This window comes from Equus asinus, chromosome 6 (genome assembly GCF_041296235.1).
Source record: "Equus asinus isolate D_3611 breed Donkey chromosome 6, EquAss-T2T_v2, whole genome shotgun sequence".
Lineage (NCBI taxonomy): Eukaryota > Metazoa > Chordata > Mammalia > Perissodactyla > Equidae > Equus > Equus asinus.
The window spans coordinates 97,117,662-97,129,632 of NC_091795.1; the positions used below are offsets into that span (position 1 = coordinate 97,117,662).

The 11,971-nt window shown below is 44.5% G+C and overlaps 1 protein-coding gene across 1 annotated transcript in view; it reads right to left on the minus strand.

Moving 5' to 3' along the window:
* The window catches only part of RNF144A (ring finger protein 144A), a 169,720-nt gene that overhangs the window by 37,062 nt on the left and 120,687 nt on the right, over positions 1-11,971 (minus strand). The gene's annotated exons all lie outside the window — the stretch shown is intronic.

Genomic DNA, 11,971 nt, shown 5'->3' on the forward strand with positions numbered 1-11,971 from the left:
TGACCAAATGCTAAGGGGGCATAGGAGAAAGGAGGGGCTGCAGCTGGTAGTCAGGGATGGTGGGGTAGGGTGGCAGTTGAATTGACAGAAAAGGCGCTACAGAAGTTGAGACATCTGAGCCAGGTCTTTTGAAGGAGGTTAAGAGTTCTTCCAGGTGAGGAGAGAGAGATGGAAATTCCATGCGTCTTTGGTGCAGTCTTGGAAACAGTGAAGGACAATGTGGTTGGGGTTAGGGAGCATGAGCTGGAAAAATCAGAGCTAAATCTGGAATGGTAATTTAGGGCCCTGGAAAAACACAATGATCTTTCCCTCCATTTCATTGTTGGTTTATTCTAGCTGAAGTTTTGGCAAGAGGGAAAGGCTTTAGAGGGCATTGGATTCTTAGTCTGGCTGAATCCTTTGGAATTTAGGGTGAACAAAAGAAACATCCAGCCCAGCAGGTTACCGTGTGCTTCGAGAATGGCTAATGGTCATACGGACACACTCATCCACTCGGAACCGCAACATGTGTTCTTTGTCATGCTCCTTCCAGCTGCAGACATCTTTCCAGGAAAGCCCAGTGCCAGTGTAATCCAAGTGGAAACCTTTATGCTTAGAAGGAAATTAGAATCAAATCTTAGACTTTCCAAAGTTTTGAGGAAAGCACTAAAACAAGGGGCAAAATACAGAAGAGAAATGTGAGAAAAAAGTGAAAGGAGAGTGTGAGGGAGAAAGAGGAAACAGTCGGTGGAACTATATGTAACATAAATTCAGTCTAGAAAGCTCTTGTTTTAAATGAAGGGCTGAAACTCCAAGACGATAATGCTTCAAGACATTGATGTGATGGGCAACAATCATGTAAGGGTGCCATTTCTCTGTGTCAGCGATTCCAGATCCTAACCGTAGCTTCTGTAACAGCTACACTAGTCTCACCACAGATTCAGATGTCCACAACAACCTAATTTTATTTTTCTACCTCCAGCACTCCTTTTGCTCACGAGCAGAAAATTAAATTTTATGCAATTCATATTAAACAATCAATTCAGGGCATTTGTTTTTTTCCGGTTAGCTTAGCCTTTCTCCCTTTGATGTGGTCTTTGTTCCCCACTGACAAAGCCTTGAGTGGAAAGTGTTGGGTTCTCAGTTGTCAGCATCTCTTCTCATTATAATGTGTTGGGGTTTCTATTTGACTGCTGGTCTCTGGCTACCAGCACCTAAACATCAGGGCATTGATGGAGATATCTGTCTCCATCTGGTGCCCAGGCCTCTGTCTATACAGGCCTTTCTGCATCTTCGTCAAAAGTCTCTTTTGGAACTTGAAAGCTGTCACTCAGCTCTTGTTTCTCGCCGCATGTTTGTTGTAATAACTCTACCCAGAAAATTGAGCGTGGACACCCTCACTGCTGCCTGACTTAGAAAGTGCTGGGCTTAGGGTGGTGGGGGAAGGCTGGGGTTGATAGAGCGAAAGACACTGAAGAATGAAAATCTTTTGTAATACTTGACAATATTGTCCTGGTACATCCACAACATTCTTAACAAGTCCCTCATCTTATCTCCTCTCAATCCACTTTACAACTCTCACCTTAAGTTCTTTAAATGCACCTGTAGATCTAAACACCACCTGCAGGGAGAGCAGAGGGCAGGGAGCATGCTTACAGCACCGCAGGGGTGCAGCTGGTGGAATGCAGAATGCGGTGCACTCTGTAGGAAAAACCACTCCAGGTTTCCAGCAGAAATATTGCAAGAAAAAAATTAGAGTGAAGAGAAAGCTATAGAGTCAATAAGACATAGGTCTGTCCACAAATTACAATGTTTGGACATTTCCTAGCTTCTGATTAGAACCAAATAATATAAAATCTGTGGAATAATAGGGGAGACTAACACTAATTAGAGATTCATGATATGAAGTAATAATTGTTAAGTTTTTTAGATATGATAACAGTATTAGAGTTATGTTTAGTAAAAAGAGTCCTTATCCTTTAGGAACACCAGGGGAAATATTTACGGGTTGATCATAAGATATCTGATATTTGCTTCAGAATACAAAGTTTGGAGAAAGTGAATGAGATATGGAGAAAACCAGAGTTGGCGGCCATGATTTGGTGATAGTCGAAGATGAGTGTTGAGTTCATAGGGCTTCCTTATACTATTCCATATAGTTTTGTATATGCTCAAAATTTTCCATAATAAAAAGCTAAAAAGAATCTAATAAGGGCTTTCTTTTTGTCATTCCCCTATATATCTTCTCCGTTCAAAACTGGCCACCATAGCTGTGCTATTGTGTTATTCTGTCTGCCTGGAGCACCCTTTTCTTGGTTTTTACTTTCCTTCTCTCTCCTCCATTTCTTACCTAATTCCTCTTCCTTCTTCAAATCTCAGCTCTTGGAGCTGTCCTGTCTCTAAGTCTGCAGGATGAGCTTGTCCCATGGCAGCCATCTTGGGCATCATATTGATTCGTCTTTGCACATTAAACCTCCAGCACAGAGCCTGACCCACTGCTGGTACTTACATTGGAAAGAAGATATTTTTAGTCTTCAGTGTTGTGAGGATTAAATAACACGTGTAAAGTACCTAGCGCATGGTACAAGCTCATGGTCAGAATGGAGGTGATTTTCACTATTTAATAAATAAGAAACTTGAGACTCAGAGAAAATGCTTGTCCAAGTTCATTCAGCGAGTGACTGAACCAAGAATGAAATTCCAGGTCTCTTGATTGCCTGACGCCCTGATGCTTCCATAAGACCCTTGCTAAAGAGCCACCCAATTTCTGCTCCTCCAGATTAAAAAGTCCTTCCTAGTTAAGCCATCCCCAACTCTTGCTTCTGGAATGAACCACAGAGCACTCATTCAGCAAATATTAAGCCTTCAGTGTGCATCGGGTGCCGGGCTAGATAGATCCAGAGAAAACAAGTCAGCCATCAAACAACTTGGAATATATTGTGTATAACACAATGCACTGTGTCAGTCTCTCCAATAAGGGATATAGAAAGTTCTGAGTGGCACAAAGACAAAGCATGATAGCTTTAAGCCTGTATTTTGCCACTACTAAGGCTGTAATTGTATTTTCCATAGCCTCTTTTCTCACCTCCAGTTAGTGTATGAGCAGTTTCTTTGATAAACACCAGATTGGCAGGAGCTCCCAGGGGTCAGATTCTGCAGTCGCGGGCAAGGAATGTCTCGGATCTTGACAGATGGGGGCTCCACAGATGTAAGAGCTCCAAGGCGAGGTTGCCCAAGTTCTGCACCAGGGAAACAGACTCTCAGGGAGCTTTTGCAGCACAGGTTTCCTACGGTCCTGAATGCAAGGTGCTCCTGACTGCAATGCATGCAGATACCTGATATCTGCAAACAAGGAAGGCACTAGAAGATCCACAAAAGCAGGCATTGAGGCACGGGAAGAGGAGACCATGACCAGGTGGGAAAAACATGGAATTTGAATTATTTGTTGGCGTCAAGAACTATAAACAAAATATGCAATGGCAATTCCCTAGCAGAAGGGAGAAGTGGAGGAGTCCAGCAGGAAACACTGCTGAGAGAATATTGAAAATGAAAGCTGGAATTGGATCAGCGCTGTAGGATTCAGAACTAGAAGGACCTAGAAGAGATTTAAGAGGCAAGTTATCCTTGGATGGAGAATGATGGGGTGGGTTGAGGAGAGACAGCTGGCATGTGGCCAAACTATGTAATGAGCGGTGAATCTGGCACAGTGCCCTTGTGCTAGTCTGTTGGGACCACCCTAAGAAAAACGCCACAGACTGGGTGGCTTAAACACAGGAAATTTATTGTCTCACAGTTCTGGAGTCTGGAAGTCTAAGATCCAGGTGTGACAGGTTTGGTTTCTCCTGAGGCCTCTCTCCTTGGTTTGCCAACAGCTGCCTTCTCTCTGTGTCCTCACAAGGTCTTGCCTCTGTGCACGCATGCCCCCGGTGTCTCTCTGTGTGTCCTGATCTCCTCTTCTTACAAGGACACTAGTCGGATTGGATTAGGGCCCACTCCAATGGCCTCATTTTAACTTAATTATCCCTTTAAAGACTCTACCTCCAAATACGGTCACATTCTGAGATATCAAAGGTTAGGGCTTGATGGACACAATGTCATGGGCTTCCCTGGTCATGAGCTGGAGAAGGGAGAGATTTCCTGAGATACTGAGGGAAGTGAAAAATTGCCTGAGAAGTTGATGGTGGATGGGAGGAGGAAGAAGAAATGGGAAGGTAGTCAGGGAGGCACATAGGGGACACAATCACAGGATGTGTATGTGAGTGGCTGATATGACGGAGGCCCAGTGTGGCATGGGGATGCCCTCACAGGAAAACGGACAGTGAGCATCGTGAAGACGGTGTAATGAGATCAGAACAGCCACCACGAGACTCCACTCTACCCGGTGAGTAAATTTTACAAGCTGTCCAATTTCTAAGAGAACAAAGGCCAGAGAGAAATAAAATAATTGACCCTAATGTTAAAATCAGTTTATGGGTTATTGGTTACCATCAAACCATGGGCTGGGGCTGAGGAAGAAAACAACATTCCAGATCTGTCAGGCCCATGATTCTTCACTCAGTCTCCTGATTAGATAGTGGGACAGAGCAAAGACTCCACCAAGATCCTCACTAGACTTCCCTGGGTTACAGATGGGTGTGCTTGCCCAGGACCTGAGCAGGGAAACCCAGCTCATAAAAAAAGTACAAGTATAAAAGGCTCAGGGAAGATCCAGAGACCCTCACCAGAACAGGGCCTGTTTTGCTGCTTGCATGGTTTTAGTGAACTCCATTCTCCACTGATGAGAATGGACCTGGGATTTCCAGTTCCGTTCCTGAGAACCAACTTAGAATCGTAGGAATGGTTGGAACCGGGAACTGGCAATGTTCAGTCTGGAAAGTGAAGACTCAATAAATGGTGCCCACTGGGGATCAGAATCACCTGTGTCAGAGTCCAGATAGGAAAGGATGTTAGCTTTGCTTAGAATCATGGGCATGTGGATAGTAAGATATAAACATGCTTGAGAGATATTTAGAGGGTAGAATGGAATGGAAAGAACTTGGTGAAAGACTAGATGTTAGGAATGATGGAGAGGGTAGTGTCAAGGATGATTTTGAGAAGGAACAAGAGAGTGGATGAGGAAGCCATTATCGAGTTATGGAACTGTGGAGAAAGAGTAGACTAAAGGTGGGATGATGATTTCAAACGCTGATTTAGGGGAAGGTGTAATTTGAAGAACCTTTCAGACCAAGTCGAGGGGAGATGCTGCGTGTGAGTCATTCAGTGTTTGAGACTGCGGCTCAGACAAGAGGTCTGGGCTGAGGAGGTGGCAGGGGGGTATCATCTGGGAGAGAAAGTTTAGTGTGAAGAGGTACAGGGCTCAGGCTTGAATGGTTCCATCATTTAAAAAGCTGGAAAGAGAAGAAAGAGCATGAAAAGGATGCTGGGAAAAAGTTGCCAGAGAGGTGAGAAGGAAACTGGGAGAGTGAGAAATACAGGAAAGCAAAGGAAGAGAGTAACTGTCAAGGAGGAAATGTCAGCCTTGGCAATGCTGACAAGAAGCCATGTAGGAAGGGCAAAGACAAGCATGTGTGGATTTGGTGGTAGAGAAGTCATTGATGACTTTAGCAAGAGATGTCTGCATGGAACAGTGAGTGTAGAAGCTGGTGAGAGTGGTTTAAAAGCCAATGAGAGGAGTAGGAAATCCAGTTGTGTCACCTAGGAAAATGGTTCAGATGTAAAGATTTAGATCCTCACACCTGTGAGGGATGTGGTCACATTAGATTTGATCGTTGCTTCTCAAATTTCTATTTGCATGGCAGAAAGACCCTATGGTATGTTCACATCCTATATAATCTCTTCACCTTGAGTGTAGGCAAGATCTGTAACTTGGTTCTAACCAAGGCAAAGATGTTACTCCCATGATTAACATATCTACACACTAACACACACAATTATATAGATAGGCCTTCATCTTGCTAGCATACACTAGGGAGAGATTTTCTCAGCTGATTTTATGAAATAAGCAAACATTTTGAATAAATCCACATGACAAGGAACTGCAGGAAGCCCCTAGGATCCCAGGGTGGCCTCCAGCTGACAACAAAATATTGGGACCTCAGGCATAGAGGAGGAAATGAATTCTGTGAAGGAGCTTGGACATGGACTCTTCCCCAGTCGAGGCTCCAGATGAGAACAAAGCCCAGCTGACACATTTATGACCTGATGAGACCCTGAGCAGAGAACCGACTTACACTTCACAGACTCTAGACCCATGAAACTGGGAGATAATCAACATGTTTTGAGCCATTAAGGTTTTGCTAATTTGTTACACAGCAATGGAAAACTAATATAATGTGCACACCAAACACCTGGGGATTTTCTTAAAATCCAGATTCTAACTCAGCAGGTCTGAAGTGAGGCCTGAGATTCTGCATTTCTAATTAGTTCCTAGGCAATGCCGATGCTTCTGGTCTAAAACCACATTTTCAATATAAAGGAGATAGATGCCTATTGAGATCCCTTCCAACTCTAAAATCATATACCAGCTAGAGAAGAAAATCACATGAGAATCAAAGAAAAGAATTATAGCCATTTGCAAATGTGTAAACTGACTTTTGCAAGTTCACTGAAAACTGAAAAATTATGTTGAACAAGTTTAAATGCACATGGAAGTACTTCACAGAAATTATTTTCAAGAGATACTTAATGCTCTGCAGGAGAGAGGAAAAAACTAATGGAGAACCAAATGTCGGAAAGAAACATATAGCAAACTCCTAGCTTCAACTAAATATCGTATACGCAGTGGCATGTGCGGGCCTCTGGGCAGGAGCTGTTGCGTGTCATACACAAGTTAGGCATTATGAGGAACAGGAGGGTCTTCAGGAAATGAGTGGCCCCCTCCCTGTCACAGCACAAGCCTCATACACGCTCTCAGCCTGGGGAACACAACCAATGAGCTCCTCCTTCTAAACTGCAGGACTAGAGACAAGAGAGCACAAGTTGCTCAGCAGCGTGGGTTGTTATGTTGGCTTTGCTGCCACCAGTTACGTCACTTACAAGACATCCTCTCTGAGCCATAATGTGCTTCTCTCTCTTGAAGTACTGAGCCATCCCTGCCTCCACGGTACCCACTTCACCAGAGGCACTGAGAAAACGAGCGATTCAGTGGAGAGAATCATTATGGCGTCTGAAGGACTTCTGCTCATATCCTCAATGGATTTTAACAGAAGCACCACATGACAGGGAAAGACAACATTCTAGGGACAGTATGGTGGGAGGGGAGGAGAGTGGGAGCAGGAAGACAAGTTAGGAGGCCCCTGAGAGCCCCCAGCAGAGGGCCTGACCAAGGCCAGGACGTAAAGGGAAGGATGGAGAACTGGGACCTGACCTGCTAGTGAGTTTACCCCTAGGACAGACACACTGTCCAGTGCAAAGTCACATCTGGCTTCCGAAGGGCAACCAAAACAAGGAAACTTAGAATTAAATGTATTTTCACCTAAAACAGCAGGAGTAATTGTACTTTATCCCCATTATCGTCTTCATCACACACTCACACCTCTAGCATTTCCCAAATCCATTGCATTGGAGTTGCTCTCCCTTCCAGGCCTGTCAGCCTCACTGTGGGCTTCCCCACACTGTGCATTTTTTTGCAGGTACATTTCCTTGCGTTTTGTACAACAGAAGTTTGCTTTGCTGTAACTTTCCCTCTTTTTTGTCCCTCTTCATTGTCTGCTTCTCCTACTTGGTGTTTGTAATAATTCCCAGTCTAGCATCATCTGCAAGTTTCAGTAACATGCTAATTCCTCCTTTGTCATTAATAAAAATATCACATTATTATTTCACATTCATTGTGCACCAAAAATGAATTAGGAGTCGTGCAGAATAGAGAAATAGATTTCACTCAAACTGCACCTTCATTGTCTTGTCCCTGAAAAATTCTCAGGCCGCTGAGCACAGTTGAGTTTTAGTCCTTTCCCCACTGTGGATCACAAGGATCATTTGCCAAGATCTTGGGTGCCAGGTGGAACCAGCAAACAAAACTTCCAGAAGTTCTCTCTCCTGAGAGGGACATTATTTTACCTAATCAGTCATTTCTCGTCTATTGCTCTTGTCATTGATTAAGAATTTATAGTGTGCCAATTTTCCCATCCTCTCCTACAGCACTGTAGTTTGTTCACACTGTAAATCTCACTTGACCTTGAGCCCTGTGAGGATGGGAGCCAGGAAGCTTTGCATCTCTTTGTGTCCTTGTTGTTATAGGCTCTGCAGAGTGGTGTCCAGTGAAGAGCCAATGGCATCCATGTCAGCTGTGTGTCTGGCCTCGCCTGTGCATTCACACTTGACCTTTGGGTAAACTGAATCTCTTCCAGAATTGGCTGAGTGGCCTTTGCTAACCTTTACCTATGTGGTTTTCAGTTTCATTCTGGATCTTGTTTTTATTCCATTTCAGATTGTGGGGAATGTCAATTTCCAAATGATCCTTTCCCATGAAGTACTTTGCTGTCATGGAAGCACGGTTTGGAAAAGTCCTTATACTGTTGTTAATCCCCTTAGTTCCTGGCAAGAATGCCCTATTCCCACCTCTCCGAAATCCTTTCTGAAGGGAGGCTCCTCTGGGCACCACTGGCCCTTGGCCTTGAAGTGGCTTTTGGGTGTCTTGCTAAAGTCCTGAGTGAGTTTTGTTTTAACGAGTCGTGGGGTTAAGCCTTGGCTCCACAGTCCATAATTACTATTATTGGGCAAGACTCTTAATGATTCTGAGCCTTCCTTAACGACTTCTTCACTTATGTTGACGAGCATAATCCATACCCAATCTATAAATTAAAATTGAGGTGAGTTTATTATGAGCCAAATGTGAAGACCATATAGCCCAGGGCCTTCCTTCCCCAAGGAGGGAAGGGCACCAAAGAAGTGGGGTGTACAGAGTGGTTATATACCCTCAAAGAGCATGTTTCACATAGGATTGAAATGTCCCTTTTACAACAGTCAGGAGACTGCTCTGTCGGCACAGCGATTGAGGACACAGCTGGTAGGTCTGCTGTCTCGATGCACACAGCAGGGAGCAGGTCTGTTGTCTCAAGCTGGCTGGTCACAGGTGAGCGTGGCAATCAGTTCCTAGCCTAGGGAGAGCTGCTTATCCTTAAGGAAATGCCAACGTGGGGGAAGTTGCCTTTAACATGAGGGCATTTGTTCTTGTCTTTGGGACACAGCAAATGCTTAAAGCAGATATACAATGCATGCCCAACGGCCACGTCAGGCCCTCTTGGAAAAACAAAGTCAGGCTGAATTAGGTTTACACCAAATGGCTTCCTCATATACTCCAATATATCCTATTGCTTGCCATTTATTTGTTGCCTGTAAAGTGAAGAATTTTGACAATAATATTTTCCTCCCCAGGGTTGTTGTGAGAATTGGTTTCAACTGAACAGAGCATTCATCTGAGGACAGTGTTTGTCCCGCAGTGAGCACCACGTCCGGCCCAATGCTGGTCCCAAATGGACATTGTGGGATAATTTGGGGGTGGGGATGAAGCATATTTTGTCTACAGTATCTGAAAGCATGCCAGATGGTCTGCGTGCCTTAGAGGAACTACTCCCCCCTCGGGATTCCCTGCGGCCATTTTTCTCATTCAATAGGCTGGTTTGAAAATATGTAGGACTGGGGTCTTCTGTCTTCAAATGAACACTCTCTTCATACACAGAGTTTTAACTCTCCCAGGAACAAAACAAGCAGGCCACCACACATCACTGAGGGATGTCTCCGCGTGTTGGTAAGAGTGGATCAGGAAAGGGGGACAGGAAAACAGTGAATGGGAAACACATTGGTCCAGCAGGGCAGACCTGGGTCCCTGCTCCATGCTGCCACTTACTGTTGGTATCATTTGTGTCATTGGCCTCTCCGGACCCCGTGTCCTCACTGTAATATGGAGACAGTCATCCTTGCAGGTCTGTGAGCCTCGGATTAACCAGCTAAGGCAGTAAGCAAAGAGCCTGGCTCATAATAGGGTCTCGATTCATAATAGAGATGTTTTACTCCTACTTACAGTGAGACTTTTACTTCTAGACTGTCTGTACACCTCGAGTTCTAATTTAATGGCTGATTTTTTTTTTAACCGAATGACCCCAAATGATTGGCCCTCCTTCCTTAACACACACACACACAAACAAACACACACACCTGGCAACAGTTTAATTCCTTCATCTCGCAGGTATTTCATACCACCCTCCTGTGTGTCAAACAATAAGAGGAGGTGATGCAAACGTGAAAAACTCATATTATAATGTTAATTTCCTAAATCCCTGGATGAAACTAACAGTCGAGTCTAATTGTCAGAAGCTCTCGAAATTTATTCCCTTTTACATTTTGGGCCTTTCATAAAAGTTATAATAAGTGAACAGATCCCGGGAGTGAGAAGAGACAACACTCTGCTAGATCTCTTCAATGTGGTGAAAAATGCAGTAGTGTGGGTACGTTCTGAGCAGATTTTCTAAATCAATGTCAAAAAAGAAATAGAATGAATAAAAACACATGTTAAGAAAAGACTCAGATAATTACCTGAGGGAACAAGTGAACGACTTTTAATCTTGCAAATACAGATTTTCCCATATGGAGAATTTTACTCCATTTTCTGTGCATGAATCAGAGTCCGACACAGTCGCACACTAGTGTCCCTGGCAGTGATGTAGGAGGGAGGGATGGTCAGACCCTGCCCGTCTCACGGGTCCTAGAATGAAAACAGTGTGTGTGTGTTTGGGGGGTGGGGGGTCCTACTGTGTTCTAGTGTGGGGCGGTGAGCCAGTATTGTACACTGGACCGCCATCCACATCACAGATGGAATTCATTAATAACTTACATTGTCAAACACTACACCCTACAAGTTCCTTGCATTTCCTCATTTATCCCTAGAAAGATCCTGTGAGGTATTTTTTACCTTCATTTTCAAATGAGGAAATAGATGCTTCTAGGCTGAGTCCAATGGCCCAGAAATCACCCACCTGGGACTTGAGTCCAGGCCGCCCTGACTACAGCAGCACACTCCTGATCACGATGCTCTGCCTACCATGCAGTGGTGACTCCACCCCGAAAAGGCACACCCTGAGTGATGGTAGACAGGGAAGGAGTTGCAAAGACCAAGTAATGAGCAGTGATTGCTATTTTTAAATGGCTGAGTCACTCACTGGCTTAGAGAGCCCAGTTAAAAGGAGTATTTGACACCATCTCATGGTCTGGCCACATCAGCAGTTATATTCTCCTCCAAGGAACGCCTGCACACAGTTTCAGAATCGCCTTCCATGTGCACATGTGCTGGCCAAGTCAGTACTCTTCCCACTCCCCAGCGCCCGGTGATTTGGGTTCCTCTAAGAGTGTTTAATGTTGGTGAGTGATGGCACAGAGATATTTCTTTTTTGGAAACAAATATGTGTGCCTACGTATACACACACATATAGATTTATTTTGCTTAAAAGTAATTGCTTCTCTGCAGAGTGTTCTCTGGGGCTAGTCCCACATTCCAGGTTAGCTCAAAGAACCAAGGTTCAACAGAGCGGGGAAGAAATGTTTCAGGGTGGGGAGCTGCAGCAACGGGAGCTTCTGGACCCCATCCTGGAAGATAACCCACCTTTTGTTCTTGGCTGCCTTCTCTGATTGGTCTTGCTTGGGCAGGACTGTCCACACACAGACTGTGCTCCCTGTTACAGGTTGAGCTGTGTCCCTCCAAAAGATGGTGGAGTCCTCATCCTTAATACCTGTGGATATGACCTTATTTGGAAACAGGGTCTTTGAAGATGATCAAGATAAGATGAGGTCATACCGGTCTAGGGTGGGTCCTGATCCAATACAACTGGCATCTTCATATAAAGAGGAAACTTGGACACAGAGACAGACACGCACCCAGGCAAAACACCATATGAAGATGAAGACAGGCATTGGTGTGATGCAGCTCCAAGCCAAGGAAAGCCAAAGATTGCCAGCAAACCACCAGCAGCTAGGAGAGAGGCCTGGAACAGATTGTCCC